At 44.0% G+C, this 15,773-nt stretch overlaps 1 protein-coding gene across 3 annotated transcripts in view; it reads left to right on the top strand.

Moving 5' to 3' along the window:
- The first annotated feature begins 228 nt into the window (after positions 1-228).
- The window catches only part of ZNF407 (zinc finger protein 407), a 338,205-nt gene continuing 322,660 nt past the window's right edge, over positions 229-15,773 (top strand). The window contains exons 1-2 of one of the 3 annotated variants that reach the window (XM_040549543.1): positions 229-377; positions 14,232-14,380. The gene's annotated coding sequence lies outside the window, so the exon portion shown is untranslated. Of the gene's footprint in view, positions 378-13,281; positions 13,703-14,231; positions 14,381-15,773 lie in introns of those variants that run through there. The other 2 variants (XM_040549544.1, XM_040549542.1) reach the window with 2 other exon arrangements.

The raw sequence follows: 15,773 nt of genomic DNA, 5'->3' as shown, positions 1-15,773 counted from the left end.
GAAAAGAATTAAAAGCAGCGTGGCCAGTTCCTCGGAGACTTTTTAAAATGCACACCTTCTAACAGACACCATGGCGCAAGGCGGCCACCCAGCACCCGTCCGAGCGGGCGGCAAAGGGGCACAAAATGGCGGTGGCGGGAGCGGCGGCGCCCCCTCCCCCTCCCCGCGCGGCGTCCGTTGGGCGCGGCCGTTGGGCGCAGCCCCTCGCGCCCGCCGCGCCACGCGACGCCCCTCGCGCCGCGTCACGTGAGCGGGGCCTCTCCCCCTCCCTCCCCCTCCCCCTCCCTCCCTGCGGCGTGACGCAAGGCGGCGAATCTACGGCGCGCCACTGGTGACCAAGCTCGTCACACGCGGAGGCGGACGGCTCCCCCCCGCCGGTAAGCGCGCCCGGCCGGCACGCGGCTGCCTCGTCCCCCCCGCCCGGCGGCCCGGCCCCGGAGGCGGCCCCGGGACGCGCGGGGCGGCGGGGCGGCGGTTGGGCCGCGCGCGGCCCGGCGCCTTCCCCCGGGCTTTTTGGGCCTCTGCGCTGCCGTCGTTTTTTTGGGCGCGGTGGGCGGGCGGCCAGCGCCGCTCGGCGGAGCCAATCGCGTCGCGCGGCCCTCCCCCGCTGCTCGCCGATTGGCCGCGGCGCGGAGGGCGGGGCGAGCGTCCCGCGCGCCCATTGGCCGCCGGGGCTTGGGCTCTTCCTTGGCGCTGCGGCCGCGGGCGGGGGGAGCGGCGCCGAGAGGCCCCAGCGGGGTGCGCGCCCCCCCTCCCAGAGCTGTGGTGCGCATGCGCCTGTGGGGGGGGGAGAATTGAGGGAGAGGGAAGGGGGCGCTGACGTCATCGGCGGGCGCCCTGCGGCGCGCGGCGGCGGTTACCGGCCCGCGGCCCCCAACCGCCGCGCGGCGGCCGTTAGGCGTGCGCGTGCCCGCCGGCGGGGCGGGGCGCGGCTCTGCGCAGGCGCGGCGGCGCCTCCCGTGAGGGCAGGGGGCCCCGGGAGGGTTTTTGGTGCTAAAAAGTGGCTTTTTAGCGGCGTTTGCCCCCCTCGCTCCGCTACAGACCCCCAACACGTCGGTCCCTGGGGCGCGGCCGTAGGCGGGTGTTTGTGGTCTGCAGGGCGGCGGAGGCCTTGCAGGGGTTGGGCCGAGGCAAGGGGGTTTGTACAAGTCCCCTGGGGATTCCTGAGTGCCTTTCCTAAAGGGTTCTCATCTCCGGGTGAAAAGCTGCATCGGTCGCCAAGTCAGAGCTGGCATGCAGGTGGCCGTCGAGGGATAGGTTGTGGCTGTGGTTAATTTGATATGGGGTGATAGGCTTCTTGTTGCTCCTTTGGATAACTTGTATGGCCTGAGAACCCCAGTGCTCATCCTCCTTAATTAACTCTACAACCTGAAAAATGATGTGCACATTTAATTTGTGATCCCTGGGCTGTATCTATTGGTGATCTCAGAGTTCATAGAATCATTAAGGTTGGAAGAGACCTCTAAGATGATCAGGTCCGACCATCACCCTACCACCACCGTCACCCACTAAACCATGTCCCTAAGCACCAGGCCCAGCCTTTCCTTGAGCACCCCCAGGGACGGTGACCCCACCGCTTCCCTGTGTAACCCGTTCCAATGCCTAACCACTCTTTTGAGAAGATAAAAAGAGGGAAGGCTTTCTATAGTTACTGTTTTAATTCTTGACTGCTCGTTCCCTCCTCTTTTTTTATAGTTACCTTGATGTAGGTTAGCAAGACCTTGAGTTTTTCATGTGTTTGTGTTCATCTGCACCATACTGAGCATGATGTGACACCTAGGGAGTAATAAAAAACAGGAATCCAAAACTGAAAGGGTAGTCATGGTGGCAGTGATTTGCTGATGGTGCAAAACAATAACAGACAAACATATAATTTAAACAACAGATGTAATTTGCTGTGATTCTTGCTGTACTAATCTAAAGGTGTAGCCTGTGAAGACTATAAATTGTCTTTTTCCAGTCCTATATCAGAACTTGACTAATTGAGATGTTTGCAGGAGGCTGGAGCTTTGGATGCCGGGATCTATATTTTTCCCAGGTCACACCTCTTCATGAAAGATGAAGACAATTACAGGCTTCAGTTTGGTCTCTCCTGCAATCTCTTTGAGTATTCACAGCAAGTTACATTCATCACAGAGGTAACATTACAGTCGTTCCACCCTTATTTCATAAATTATTTCAACACGGACATATAATCAGATTGTAGCTTTTATATATAAAATATGGAGCCTGGCAGTAATTGAATAATCCATACATTTAAAAAAAAAAAAAAAAAAGTCAAATGCACTGACGTGACAGCCTGATGATGGACTGTGACTTTTTCTGTATGTTCAAACATGTCAGTTTTATTAGCATTTTGGGTAATGTAATTCAAACGACCTGAGTTAAAAACATCGAGCTAATCCTTTAATATCATTCTTCTGTAGGAAATACTGTATATTAATGGCATCAATAATTTCTAATTTATTTGCGTGGAAGTTTTCAGTTTTAAAAGTTTCCTAAAGCCTAAGCTCTTTTGTGGAAAAATACTTGGAGACATAATGTGTGCAAAACAGATTTCAGTCACAATGCTCCATTAAAACATTCTGTGATGAAGAACAGCTTTTTTGCATTAGTGCGTACACCATTAGAAAAAAAAAAACAACCATAACTGCTTTGCCTAGTTGTTTTTTGATCTTTTTAAATATCAACAGACTCTTGTTTTTGTGCATGAGATGAAACGTATGGACGAACTGGTATATGAAATGTGGTTGAACTGGAATTGTTGAGTGGCTCCTGCGTTTGAATTTCCTAACGTGGCTTAGAACGTAAATGTTCTCATCCTTGGGGAAACAAAAAGGTTGCATAGGATGATCCATCGCTCAAATAAAAACGTTGGTTAAAGATACGCCTGGCCTAGTCGTTCATTCCAGTGAATGCCGCATCATTATGGTGCGTGTTAAAACTACTGCATTCACTTTTTAGGTTGCTCCTACTGGAGTATAGGTTATTCTTTTGTAATGAGCACAGCACCAAAAACGGAGAGGGAGACATGATGACCTGATTCTACAAACTGTAGCGGCTGCAGTTCTTTCAGTGACGTGTGTGTATGTATATATATATATATATTTAACGTTAGTAAGAGCAGCTGTTCACGTGTCCACAAAACTAGCTATGAGCCATAGGAATCTCTCTTCTGTGCCTTGTATTATCTAAGGAGTTAAACCGACGTGGTACTTTCACTTCGGGCGAGTTAGTGATCAGCAGCCAGCCAGTTTTTCTACCCCCTGAAGGTTTTGTTTTGCATCAGCCTTGGTGGCTCTGGAGCAGCCCAGTACTGCGCTGTATAAGGTGCAGTTGCACCCAGCGCCACGCCAGCAGCATAGACTTGGAAGTCCAGCTCCCAAAAATGGTGTGAAATGAGCGGAACAAAGGATGACCATTCGTAGTGAACACACAAACGCATAGGAACTGAACGGCACACCTCACAAGCTGCATTCAGTGTTAATTAAAGGTGCGGGATTAACCCTGGATGTCTTTGAGAGAGTGAATTAGGAGTAGGGCTGCACGGGAGGCGGCCTCGTAAAGCTCTGCCACAAAAGTGACCCGGGAGGTTCTGTGACCAAGGAGGAAACAGGACCCAAGGGCAGATTTACAAGGTTTTTGCTAAAGTTTAGTCATGATCATGAGACCCCTTCTCTGTTAGGGAAATGAGAGGGAGATTGCCCCCCCTCCAAAATTTGCATCAAAACACCATGCAAACGCATCCAACCTTATGATTACACCCTGCAAATCACCTCCCTCATTCCCACGCACAGCGGGGCTTCCCGGCACAGGCCAGGTGCGCCCTTCAGTCCTGTTTGGTCTCCTTGAGACCTTGCTCTTCTCTCAGGTTTTCTTGAGTCAGGACACCTTTCTGGTAACGCCACAGTGGTTTGATCTCTGGTCTGTTGCCTTTGCACTGAACAGCACTAAAAAGAAGTTTATAAAAGTTTAAAGGAAAAATAGCTGTGCCTATTTTTCTTCTAAACTAGGTATTTATTTTTTTTTTATTTTTGTCATATTGGTCTGTGCTAAAACAAAAGTTCAATAGATTTGCTAACGTGTATGTATAAAACCAGTGAAGAAGCAAAAAATATAAAAATGTTGTCCTTGCAATTTCTAGAGAAACTCCAAAAGAGTATTTTGCTTTACAGAAAGAGAATTACAGCAAGAGCTAGCGAACCTATGCGCTCCTTCACAAAGAGAGAACCCTAGCACCATTTGGAAACAGGCAGTGGTGATGTTCCAAAAGTGAAGTGCTTGTTTGTAAGGCTCAGGACTGCCTTCCAGTGCTGCATTAACAGAGCTGTTAATTGCCAACTTATTTTTGTTGTCCTACCGCAGGGTGACCACTTCCTGGGTTATGTTTAACTGGGCTGGGAGGTTCCAAATGCTCTTGGTTTTCTTCAGTCCTTAGCAGTACAAGCAGAAATTTTAATTACCTATGCCTTTTGAAGTCTAAAAATTGTAGAATGTTTTGGGAATTTAAAGCCCATCCAGTTCCACCTCCCTGCCACGTGCAGGGACACCTCCCACCAGACCAGGTTGGCCAAGGCCCATCCAGCCTGGCCTTGAACACCTCCAGGGATGGGGCATCCACAGCTTCTCCGGGCAGCCTGTGCCAGTGCCTCACCACTCTCATAATAAAGAACTTCTTCCTAATATCTAGTCTAAACATACCCTTTTCTGGTTTAAAGCCATTCCCCCTTGTCCTATCCCTACACCCCCTGACACAGAGTCCCTCCCCAGCTGTCCTGTAGGTACAGGAAGGCCGCTATAAGGCCTGCCTGGAGCCTTCTCCTCTCCAGGCTGAACAGCCCCAGCTCCCTCAGCCTGTCTTCACAGGAGAAGAGACTTAAGTTACGTGTGCGTGGCACATGTAATAGACATGGAGGAAGTATGCAGAGCTGTTAAGGTGTGCAGTATTTCAGTGTCTAGATCCAGGTGTATACACCTGTGTAGATTACTACATCATTTTGCTACAAACATGCTTATAGATGCTTTCCTCTATGTTATTTCTTTGTTTCATTGTAGTTAAAAAGAAACTTTCTTGCTGTGCTCAGCGAAGTTTTTGGCATCTCAAAAGTCTCTCTCAAAGTACAGGTAGAAAGATGTATGAACGTTAAAATTAATTTCAATTATCCAACCCATTCTACGATTCTTCAAATAGTAACACAAAGTCATCAATTTATATGTAAGTAATTGTTTCATGTGATTTTGTTTTTGTTTGTTTGTTTGGGAATCTGTACAGTAATGTGTGATAAAAACTTTGTGGGAAACATTTAAGCAAGAAGGTTGAAAGCATGGAGGTCTTCAGAAGAACTCTGATTAAAACAAAGAAGGGAACAGTTTGCGTACTGTTTGGATTGCCTTAAAAGCTCCTGCATGGCTGTCTACTTTCACTATACCAGACAGTTTTCTACGTTTGGGCCTTCTCTGGAAGCCTGCTCGTTTCCATTCTGTGCAGGTTAGTGATGGGGCTTGTTTGCTTTTGGTAAGTTAGCAGAAGATGTTTGGTGAAACACGAGGTACTCCACCCGGAGCTGGCTTTAAGGTGTGCCGTAGCAGGAGGACGCTCACTGCACCGTCCTGTAAGGATGGTGCCTAACACGCTGGCACCACCCTGGCACCACCCGCTTCTCTTCTGTGCCTGAGGAAAAGCGTGAGCAGGGTGAGCTAGCTGGTCCTGCTCCAGCGAGGAGGCATCGCAGTCGCTGCTCACGTGCTGCCTGGCGCCTCAGCTCCCCCCGGGCACGCTGGGTGCTTCCAGCACATTGGCAGTAACATCTGCGTGCTTCAGCCGAGTAACTCGCACCCTGCCGGCTTTACTGCTTGCGCTCTGCACCTGCACAGCGAGTCCTACGTGCCTTGCAAGCCTCAGATTTACTGGTGCCGGTGCACAGCACGTGCTGCGCGCAGTAAGCTCAGCGCTTCTGGAAGTACTGACTTCGGTGTGATGCACAGCGTACGCGTGCATCAATCTCCCTGGGAAGCACGGCGTGGAAATGCAACGCTTCTGCAGTTTGCAGTCCCTTGGCCTGCTAATAAGGAGAAAGGAATGAATGCCTGTTGCATGCTTCCCCTCCATTGGGTGTTTAAGTGAAGGAGTGTGTTACATTTCAGTTGGATTGTTCCGAGTACTCGGGAAAAAGATAGCCAACTCCTAGAAATTCAATAAAGGAAAAAAAATTGCTCACTCCTAGCTCCTTGCTGCGTAGCACGCCTTCTGCAGGGATGTGTTGACGTTGGGTTTGGGACGCTGGGTATGCGGGAAGGACAGCACTGATCCTTGTGTTTTGTTTCGTTAGGTTTGTTACATCTGTCTTCACTGCCAGCTTTCAATGCCAGCAGAGTAAAAGGCTCTTCCTTTTCATGCTCCCCATGTGAGGCAAATTTGGATATATCTTACTCTTTACAGGGAAGGGGGTTCTCACCTTATGTCATTTAAATTATTAATAGGATATACGTGTCTGAAAAGTCAAAAGGGAACAATGAAAAATCTAAAAGCATCCATAAGCTGCAGCTTTTTTGTTTGTTTGGCAGCAGCAGAATAAAGTGAACTGAATACTCAAAATTACTAGTTTAGCATATGTGTCCTTTATTAGGCACAACCTGATTGTTGTAAGTCAAAGCTATTTTTTTTTTTTTTGATTAGATCCAGTGGTAGCATAATATCTAAGTTCAAAGATACACTCCGTAGAAATGTTTTATGGATGTTTTCTTCAAAATTTGCCTGCTTATTTTCTATTGTTTTCAGTTTTCTTGGTATAACAATGGAATGATTTGAATTGCGTTTGTTTTTTTTTTTCTCCCTGTTGTTCAAATTTTCACTTTAAATTATTTACAAGTCTGAGACTTGGAGATGAGAGCCTAATGAATGCTTTTAAAAATAAAACCTTCTTCTTTAAGCGTGTTATGCTTCATGTTTTGAATTTATAACACAAGCCTTAATGAATAGTTTCCTAGTTACTCTCATCTTAGAATTTATGAGCTGTCCTATTTACAAGTTTTACCTATTCAATGCGAAGATAATTCCTGTTTATCTTAAATGAAAAGAACTCTTCTTGTTAACAAGCTTAAACCGCTAATTAGGGGTAATATAGCGATAAATACCATGTCAAACCCTTTAACAATGAGAAGATGCAATATTTAGTATTTGGGCCTTTTTCTGCTGCGTTCTGTGTAAGAACGGAGTGCTGTGGGTGGTTTTTTTTGATATCTCATTTGAGTACCAGGTTATTACAAAGTATTTTAGGGAAAAACAGTGGCCTGTAGGTCCTTTCCTTGCAGGAGGCAGCTTCAGTTATGTCCCATGTTCAGGATGTTGGTGCCCACACGCTGTAATGTTGGTCGCTGTTGGCAAGGCTTCAGAAAAACAGGAGAAGTATGGAAGAGCCCTGATGACTTAATGTATATGTGCGTGTGATGTGTTGTTAATGGTTAAGCTAGTCTGCTCAAGAAAACAGTAGGACTAGCAGTAGTTGCTTTGTTTTGAGTGTACATTAATGTAATTTAATCAGGAAGGAAAGAAAACCTGGGACTAGAATTTGATGTCATTTACCTGAATATAAATCGGAGTATCTCCATTTAGTTTAACAGAATTTTTTCAATTTGCGTCAAAATGATCAAAATCAGAACCTGACACAAGCCCTCCGTCTCATAATTTGTGCATATAAAAACAAAGAAATAAAATTGTACTTTTTTATTGGTCTAAATATTAACCAAAAACCCCAGAGCTCAGTTTTAGAGCAGAAGTTTTGTAATAGAGTGTTGTTCCTTGCCGGTACCAGGAGCTTCGCAGGGATATGCCATAAGAAAAAACATCTCTTTTTTGTTGTTGTTGCTTGTGATTAGACTTCAGTTGTCAAAGCTTCAGACTCCTGAGTTTGAGAGCCATTCTAAATCTAGGTAGCTTGAAACCTCTTGACAACTATTTTCATGGACTTTGGGTGTGTCTCTGATGATACCTGCAGAGGGTTGTGTGTAGGCTTTGTTCCCTGTCTGATTTTCTTGTTGTCACCCAGGGAGTTTGCAATAGGGATGGCAAAATGAGGAAGGGGGAGAGGAAGAGACTGAAGAGCGGGGAGCGTAGGTCCGACTTTGGAGGTATCCCTTCTGCAGCTCCGCAGCAGACGTCTGATAGGATGAAAGAAGCTCCTTGTCTTGCAACCCAGGAATCCCCCTTGGGCACAAGATTATTAGGTATGATAGACAGTTGGTTGGAGAGGCCAAGAAAACACCTGCGAATGCATTTTGCCAGCTCTGTTCAGGCTACTCAATTTCCATTTCCGTGTGAAAAACATGCTGAGCTTTGCAGGTGGAGGCTGACTTGGAGGGATGCCTTCTCTTTTTTCCTTATTACCTTCGTTATGATTTTAGATGTTGCTGGTATCGGCACAGTGTATTCTGAGGTACAGCATTGAACAGAGACTTTTTTGGTCAGAGAATGGGGAATTTTCTATTTTGTATGTTAAGGGTGTATGCCCTGTGCCAAGGGGTACCCTACTGGGGAAATTTCGTAGAAGGTATGCAAGTAGAGGTAGTACCTTACACCAACTGCTATAGATGGAGAGAGGTAGGCAAGCTTTCAGGCACATGAGCCTTTCTTTAAACCTGCTATTGATGCCAAGATATTTAAAAATATACTTGAAATAATAATAATAAAAAAGTTAATCTCTGAAATTTATGTTTAAATGTTGTATGGAAGTGCAGATATGTAAGGAGTGTGTCTGTGTGTGGGGTCAATGTATTTATACATTTGTTATAAGTTCTCAAAGGTCATTAGACTTGTAATTACAGAGCTTTGGATAACGTCTGATCTGACTGACAGTGCTGAGAAAATTTCAGTTCATGTAGCCATAGTTTCACCCTGATTTAGTTTTTTAAATTAATTTTCATCCTTGTAAGTTATATTTCAAAAGTTGATTTTATCTGTTTTGGGAGAGGAGAAATACGCCATGTAAGTATTTAAATTTTATTTGAATAAACCACCTAGAAAGCACAGAAAGAAAGAATGGTATTCTCCCTGAAGTAAGATTGCAGTAGGGATTTTGATTTATAAAAGAAGATGTTCAGAGTGCTGGAATTGTCTAAACCATCAGAACTGCCACGCATAAATAATTACATAATTTCACACTTTCCAGTGAAGTCAGACCCTGATTAAGAAGTTGACAGCCTGAGAGAGTCCGCTCTTTGACAGTGATGTCTGTATTCCCTAAATTTGTAGAGACTGAATCCAGGAAAACAGACTGAGATTTAAACCATTTACTTTGAACAAGAACCCTCAATGACAAATGTTTTCTCTTAAAAAAAAGTTTTCGTGCTTTAAATGCATAGACATTTCAGCTTCTCCACTTTCAGCTAGCATAGATTTTGCTGATACCAGGTCTTCTCACTGTCTTGGTCCTCCCCGTCTTTCAGTATGTTTGATATTCATATTTCTTTTTTATTCCTTCTTCCGTGCTGTGCTTTTTTTCTTCCTTTTCTTAAACAAATAGCTGATATGGTAATACGAACTCTAATAGGAAAAAGGCATTGTTTAACTCAGTTGGGGTACTACTAATCCAGTCACCAAATGTAACCATAACACAGCATGCATTTTAATTATTAAATATAATGGAAACTTTGCATTTTAAATCTAGAGCTATAAACCACTTTTCTGAAAACGCACACTTCAGCACTACCATTTTAGATTGTAGTGAGTTACAGGGCCGTATCCTTTGATCAGTTGTTAGAAGTTCAAGATTAGTAGCATTCAGTGCTTGTGTTAATTTTGAGAATACATGTAGAAGTCACTGAAGGTCAAACTGCTCAGTCCCGTTTATTTTTAACAATTTAGTCAGCTGGATAAAGCAATGTAAAAATGTATACATAATGCAGTCATGCCAGTCATTCCAAATAAGGGTAATTTAAAGGCATTTTCAAGACTAATACTCCCCCAAATTCCAGTGCTTCGTAAAGTGTGCTTTATTACTAAATGGCATATTGTTGAGGTCTTTGTTTTAGATATTTGTTTAGATATTTATTTGTTTAGATAGTTCTACAGAGTGCTCCTAATGCACTTTCAATGTCTTTCTACTAAAAACAGCTGAAGGGTAGAGCAACTACAATGTGTTTGCTCGTATTTGGTCAATACCTTTTTTGTAATGAATACATTTTTTCTGTAAATTCTAAGAATAAATAAATATAATGAATTCTAAAAGAAATACTCTTCGTGTCTAAATGCTTTTTAACATAAAAAATAAATATACTCATAGAGAGAATGTGTTTTTTAGTGAATCATCATGAAAACTTAATAACCTGTGCATGAGATGTGCACACTTGGAGCTCTGCTCTGGTTTCAGAAGCAGGGGGCATGTCATTATCGAGCAGCTCCATTTGGCTTGGAGGAGGCTTTGGTTAGGTGCTTCCTTCATGATGCCAGGATGTTTCTGTCAGCCGGCATGGTACAAGTGCAGGACCAAGGCTTTCCTGATGCGTGAAAGGTAATGAGTGTGGTAGAAGCTCCGCGGAGTCAATGCCATCTTCTTTTTGCCCAGGTTGCTTGACCCAGCAGCTCGGCTTTCCTAGGTTCAGGACTCGTGCTCACTCTCTTGCTGTCTTTTCTCCTCACTGGAGGAGGCTGTCCCATGTGAGTTCATTTGTTGTTGTTGTTGTTTTTGTTTGCTTTTCTTTTTCTCTCCTCCCTGTGTATTTTATTCAAGTACCTAACTCAGCATTGCAGATCACACTTGTGATCCAGACGTTTTAAAGCTTGGTGTTGAGCAGTTCAGTTAGTTGTGCCTGACATCCCTGGTGTGGACACAGTCTTAAATAATTTTGGACTGTTGAATTTTGGAAATCAGGTGCAGATTTTTGTTCTGTAGAACAACTCTAACCCTTGGAACATCCATGCTGTCTGGTTCGACCTTCCTTTTTCCATCATCTTTTTCCTTTTGGTCATCTGTCGTAAATTTCATAAACTGGTAACTGATTTTACACTCCATGCCTTTGCTGTTGATTCTGTGTTTTTTTTTTTTTTTTTTTTCAAGGATACGTTTGTCATGGCCCAGCAACTTTCTGAGTCTTTCTTCTGCTCCTCGCTATTCATCTATATTACAAATGAAATTATAGCATTGAAACAATTATGGTATCAGTGTCTGGTAGATCCTTAACATTCTTACTTTGTAGTTCTTTCTTCTTATGCATCTTTGTTGAGTGTGTGGCGGGGGTGTGTGTAGGTAGTAGTATCTTTCTCCCTGTGAGAACCGAGGCAGGGCTGTGCTCCCTGGCAAAATGACAACCCTGAGAGCTGAGGTACAGCTTGTTTTTGTGCTTTGTGCTGTGCTCCAGGCTGAAAATAAGATACTGGTAGTTGGAAATGGTCTAGGTTGCAGCATAAACCTTAAGGCCATGGTTGTTTGTCTCTTGTTGACTTACTTCGTGCTTCGTTTTGGAATCGACCTGCTTATGTATAAGTTGTTTTCTGTATTTATAGATGTATTTCTATATTAAATAAACCCTTGTTTATACCCTTTAGCCCTTCAGCTCGCATGAACTTCTGACGCTTTCTGGCAGCCTCTGTGTTCCTGTTCCTGGGCAGAGGTGCACCGAGGGTCCCTGCTTCACCTCCCCGGGGTGACGCCTGGCTCCTCAACCCTCTGAGGGAACCCAGAGCCATCCTTTGCCCATTCCTCCAGGGCAGTTTCACTGCTGGAGGTGTGCAGGCCACCGGGGAGGCCGTGTGGCCCTCACCCAGGCGTCTGGGCGGCTAGGCCATCAAGTTTCCCGTCTGGTTGCTTTTCTACCCTTCTGGCCCTCTCCTGTCTTCCTCCGTATTTATTTTGTAAAAAAATTGTGAAAGCGTGCCGACTCTAAGTATGAAGTGAATTTTTACAGCCCGACCGTAAATTCCAAAATCTGGGGGGTTTATAATGGAAACGCTTAGAGGGGGAGAGGGGAGGGCGTGCTATAATACATATGTAACCTTTTTTCCCTCTCTTTAGTGAATAGACCGTTTAAACTAAATTAAGTAAAGGATATAAATTCTGTTGTTTCAGTTTTTAATATTTCATGGCTGATTTTATAGATAAAAATTACATTTAACAGTAAATATGAAGAAGAATTTATACAGCCTGTTCTAGTTTGATATGGAACAGCAAATCCCATTTCTCTGTAGCTGTAAAGAAAATTCATTATAATGTCTTTGGTTGTAAGAGATGGCTTCATTGTGATTAGTTACACTGATAATAAAACAACCTTTTTACAAATGGCACAAGATACATGGGATTTCATGTGTCTGCCTTTTAACAGCATTGAATTTGTGCATTTGCTACCTTTATTCTGTAGTCCTTTTTCTTTTATAATTGGGCACTTTAGAAATCTGAAAGTTATTGAAAATTGTCTAATATAATATTTTGTTCCTAACTGTTGAGTTTTCTAAATAAAAACACTAATTATGAAAAAATGTTTTTATGTTGCGTTGTTGCATTGTAAATAACAAAGATGGGAGATAAAATAATGAAATCTGGTTACCTGGCATTACTTTCTGAATCCTTTTTAAGCATCTAAAGGAATATCTTGACTTTCAAATGCCCTATTCCCAGTGACTTCAGCTGGATTTAGAAGTTTGTGGGTATTCTTGGTATTTCAAACAGATAGTGTGGCACTAGGATGTCTACTAAGCAGCTGACAGTCCAAGTGTAGGCTTTTTGGGGGTGGATTTTGTGATGAATTTGTAGCCATTGAAGGAATATTTACTTATTTTTCCTCTGTGTGTGCCTCTAAGAACTCGTAGATTTCCTTAGCACAACAATGCAAAATGGGTTCGATGAAAAAAGTGTAACGGTTGTTTTAATTAGAACCTTTGCATATTTATATTGCTGCGATTTGTCCTGCTGTTACAGAGGTTTAACAAGTAAAACCTTCTGTATCGCTTACTTTATAGAAATAATATCATATATTAGAGTCCTGAAAAATGGTGCGTGTGCTACAAAGTGATATTTTTATTTGTAAAATAGAATTACAGGGCAACTGTTGGAAATGAATTCCTTTCCTGCTTCACCTAAAAAGTGAAAGGATATGCGGCTTTAGAGTGGGGAATGCTGCAGAGCTGACAAAACAGAAGTTGTATTTGATTATCAAATATTTATGGAATTTACCGGAAAGTGAAAATCTGAATCATGGTGCTTGGGAGAAATAGGATGTAATGCTCGAGTGTTCTAGAAAAGACGAAATGGAACAGAACGCTTAATAGAAGGTTTCACTTAAAAAGAGATAAGCAATATTTTTGCTCTTCTTTTCTGTAAGCTTTAATTTTAGACTGTTACCTCTTTTTACATTGATTATTACAGCTAGGAGAAGAACTCCTGTAGCACTTGTTAAAAGCGTTGTCACAAAATGAATACCAGGAAAATGGCTATTGATGACTGAAACATGGGGCTAAATATTCTTTTTACCACTTGAGAGCAAAACAGACTGTGCCTGTACTCTTTGCTAGAGGAAGCAGCCTGTCTGGCTTGCAGCCTGCTTTCTGTGCCCGTATTGCTCCGTCGGAGAAATTAACTCTGTCTGTAATTTGGGCTGGTGTAGCTCCACTGCTTAGTAAGCTGGGAGTGTGGAGCCAACATGCTGCCCTGTCTACAGTGCGGAAAAACTGACTTTGTGTCCTGGCTGCACTCTGCTGTTATAAATCATCATGCAGGTAGCCCATAAGGGTGAGCTTGTGGTCCTCCGGATCCTCGTGCAGTCTGAACTGAGTGATAGCCTACTTAGTAATATGTCAATTTTTTCTCTAAGGAAACGCCGGGACAGCTGTAATTTCTTATTCTAGCTTGGTCTCCGTGAGCGTGCCCATTGTCGCCACAGAATATGTTTTCTTTGTTCATTAAAACCTATTGATCTCAGGAAAGTTTGTAAGATTGATTTTAACTCAGTGCTTTTCAGGGAATTAGTAGTATTTTTAGCAATAACACTCTCCTAATGCATTCCCAAGAGAGAGTGATGAATAGAGGAAATACAAAGGCAACTTACACAAGTTGCAGTCCCCAAGGTCTCCTCTCATGGGGAAAAATGATGTGTCTCTGCTGGCGTGCAATGCGTGGAGCCTCGTCTGGAAAAGGTCCCCCACGCTGTTGTGCTTGTTCGGACTGCTTGCCCAAAAGGGATGTGGGGAGGGGGAGGCGATGGCTGCGGTCACTGAACTCACCGGTACCTGTTTTTCCTCCCCGCAGAGAAGGAGCACTACAGATGTTACCCTGAGCGCTGCAGCTTTAGGTGGTGCTGCTGCCTCTAGACCTGGGCAGAGGAGAACACTGCTTACCCTGGACTCCGCTTCTGATGTTTCTCAGTTATGTCTGATAGTTTGGGGTGCTGACTGGAGGTACGATTTTGTGATAAACTGAGGGAGACACACTGCAGTCCTATGTAGCTGTTACGTAATATCCCTTAAAATAGCAAGATTTTTCACTAGATATCCACGTAATAGAAAACTAATGAGCAAGGTGCAGCTGTTTGATATAACAGAATGAAGCTGCACAGTTTTTGTAGATACCAAGGAAGTGGTCTGGTCTCCAGTGCGACTGTACTGTATATACTAGTCCTAGAGGAAGGAGGAATGAAAATTTTCATTGCCAGTGAGTTCTTCTTTGGGAATGCACTTGAGCATGTGTCTAACTTCAAACCTCAGAGGAATCATTCCAAAACTATCCCCATGCTTAAGTATATTGCTAATTTTGGAAGATAACTAAATTTCAGGGACTGATTTGGGTAGGCATAGAATTTGTTGCATTGACACAAGTAGACATGGGGAAAGTGGTACCATTGATAAGGAGTGGCATTTAAAACCTTCATGGTATTTGTTCCAAAAGTATCAGTGATGTGAATTCTTCGTACAAAGGGGTAATTGGGGGCTTATAGGTGATGGTGGTGTCAGCGAGGGGCTGTCCCTACTCCTCTTGAATTCCTTCCCATCCCCCTGGTAGCTGGTTTCTCTGCACGGCTGCGGTGCAAGGTGGATGTTGCTCTCACATCTCCTGGCCCCGCTCTCCTGGGTGCACAGAGCGCTTCGCTGCAGCACTGCTTCTGCCTCCGTCGCCTTCTCTCTCTGTCCGCTGACCAGGAGTCTGTTTTGCTGGTTGGCTTTCGGCTTCTCTTCTCTCCATGGCTGGAGGAAGGGCACCTTTTGTAGCTCCATGGTTATCTGTGGCAGAGGGCTTGGGGATGGGGAAGGGAAGAGGCTCCATATCGTGCCGTAAGAGTAGCTCATGACTCGTCACAGGCACTGCAGCAGTCAGTACTGGTTTTTGTATCTTCTCATATTGCAAGTGCCACCGTAACATCTCTATGCCTCCCTCTGCTGTCTTGTATTTGCTTCCATCTGTTGGCACAGTCAGTGATGGAAATTAGAGTGAAATTCAATGGTAAACTCTTGAACTTTTCAGAGCGCAGAAGTACGTAGCTTTAAAAGGCGTTCAGTGACTTCAGCTGAAGCAGGGTTTGTTCTCTTGAAAGCAAATAACAGTTATTACAGAGGAAGCCAAGCTCCGCACAGCTATGGATGGTTTAAGTCTTGGTGACAATCATCTAAGGTTATCGGGGAAAAAATCACCTTATCTGTTGCAGAGGAGCTGGCAGAACTATTGTGATTGCTTGCATGTATTATAAGAAACTGTTGAGGAAAAAGGGTGTAATTTGACATGCAGCCTTTCCACCGTGTGTTAGAGGTTTATCACCTGTGCAGCTGAGATCTGTGTACCGCTATCATATTTTTAAAC

This window comes from Cygnus olor, chromosome 2, assembly GCF_009769625.2.
Source record: "Cygnus olor isolate bCygOlo1 chromosome 2, bCygOlo1.pri.v2, whole genome shotgun sequence".
NCBI lineage: Eukaryota > Metazoa > Chordata > Aves > Anseriformes > Anatidae > Cygnus > Cygnus olor.
The sequence above is the reverse complement of the archived record's forward strand: the minus strand, read 5'-3'. Positions and strand labels throughout refer to the sequence as shown.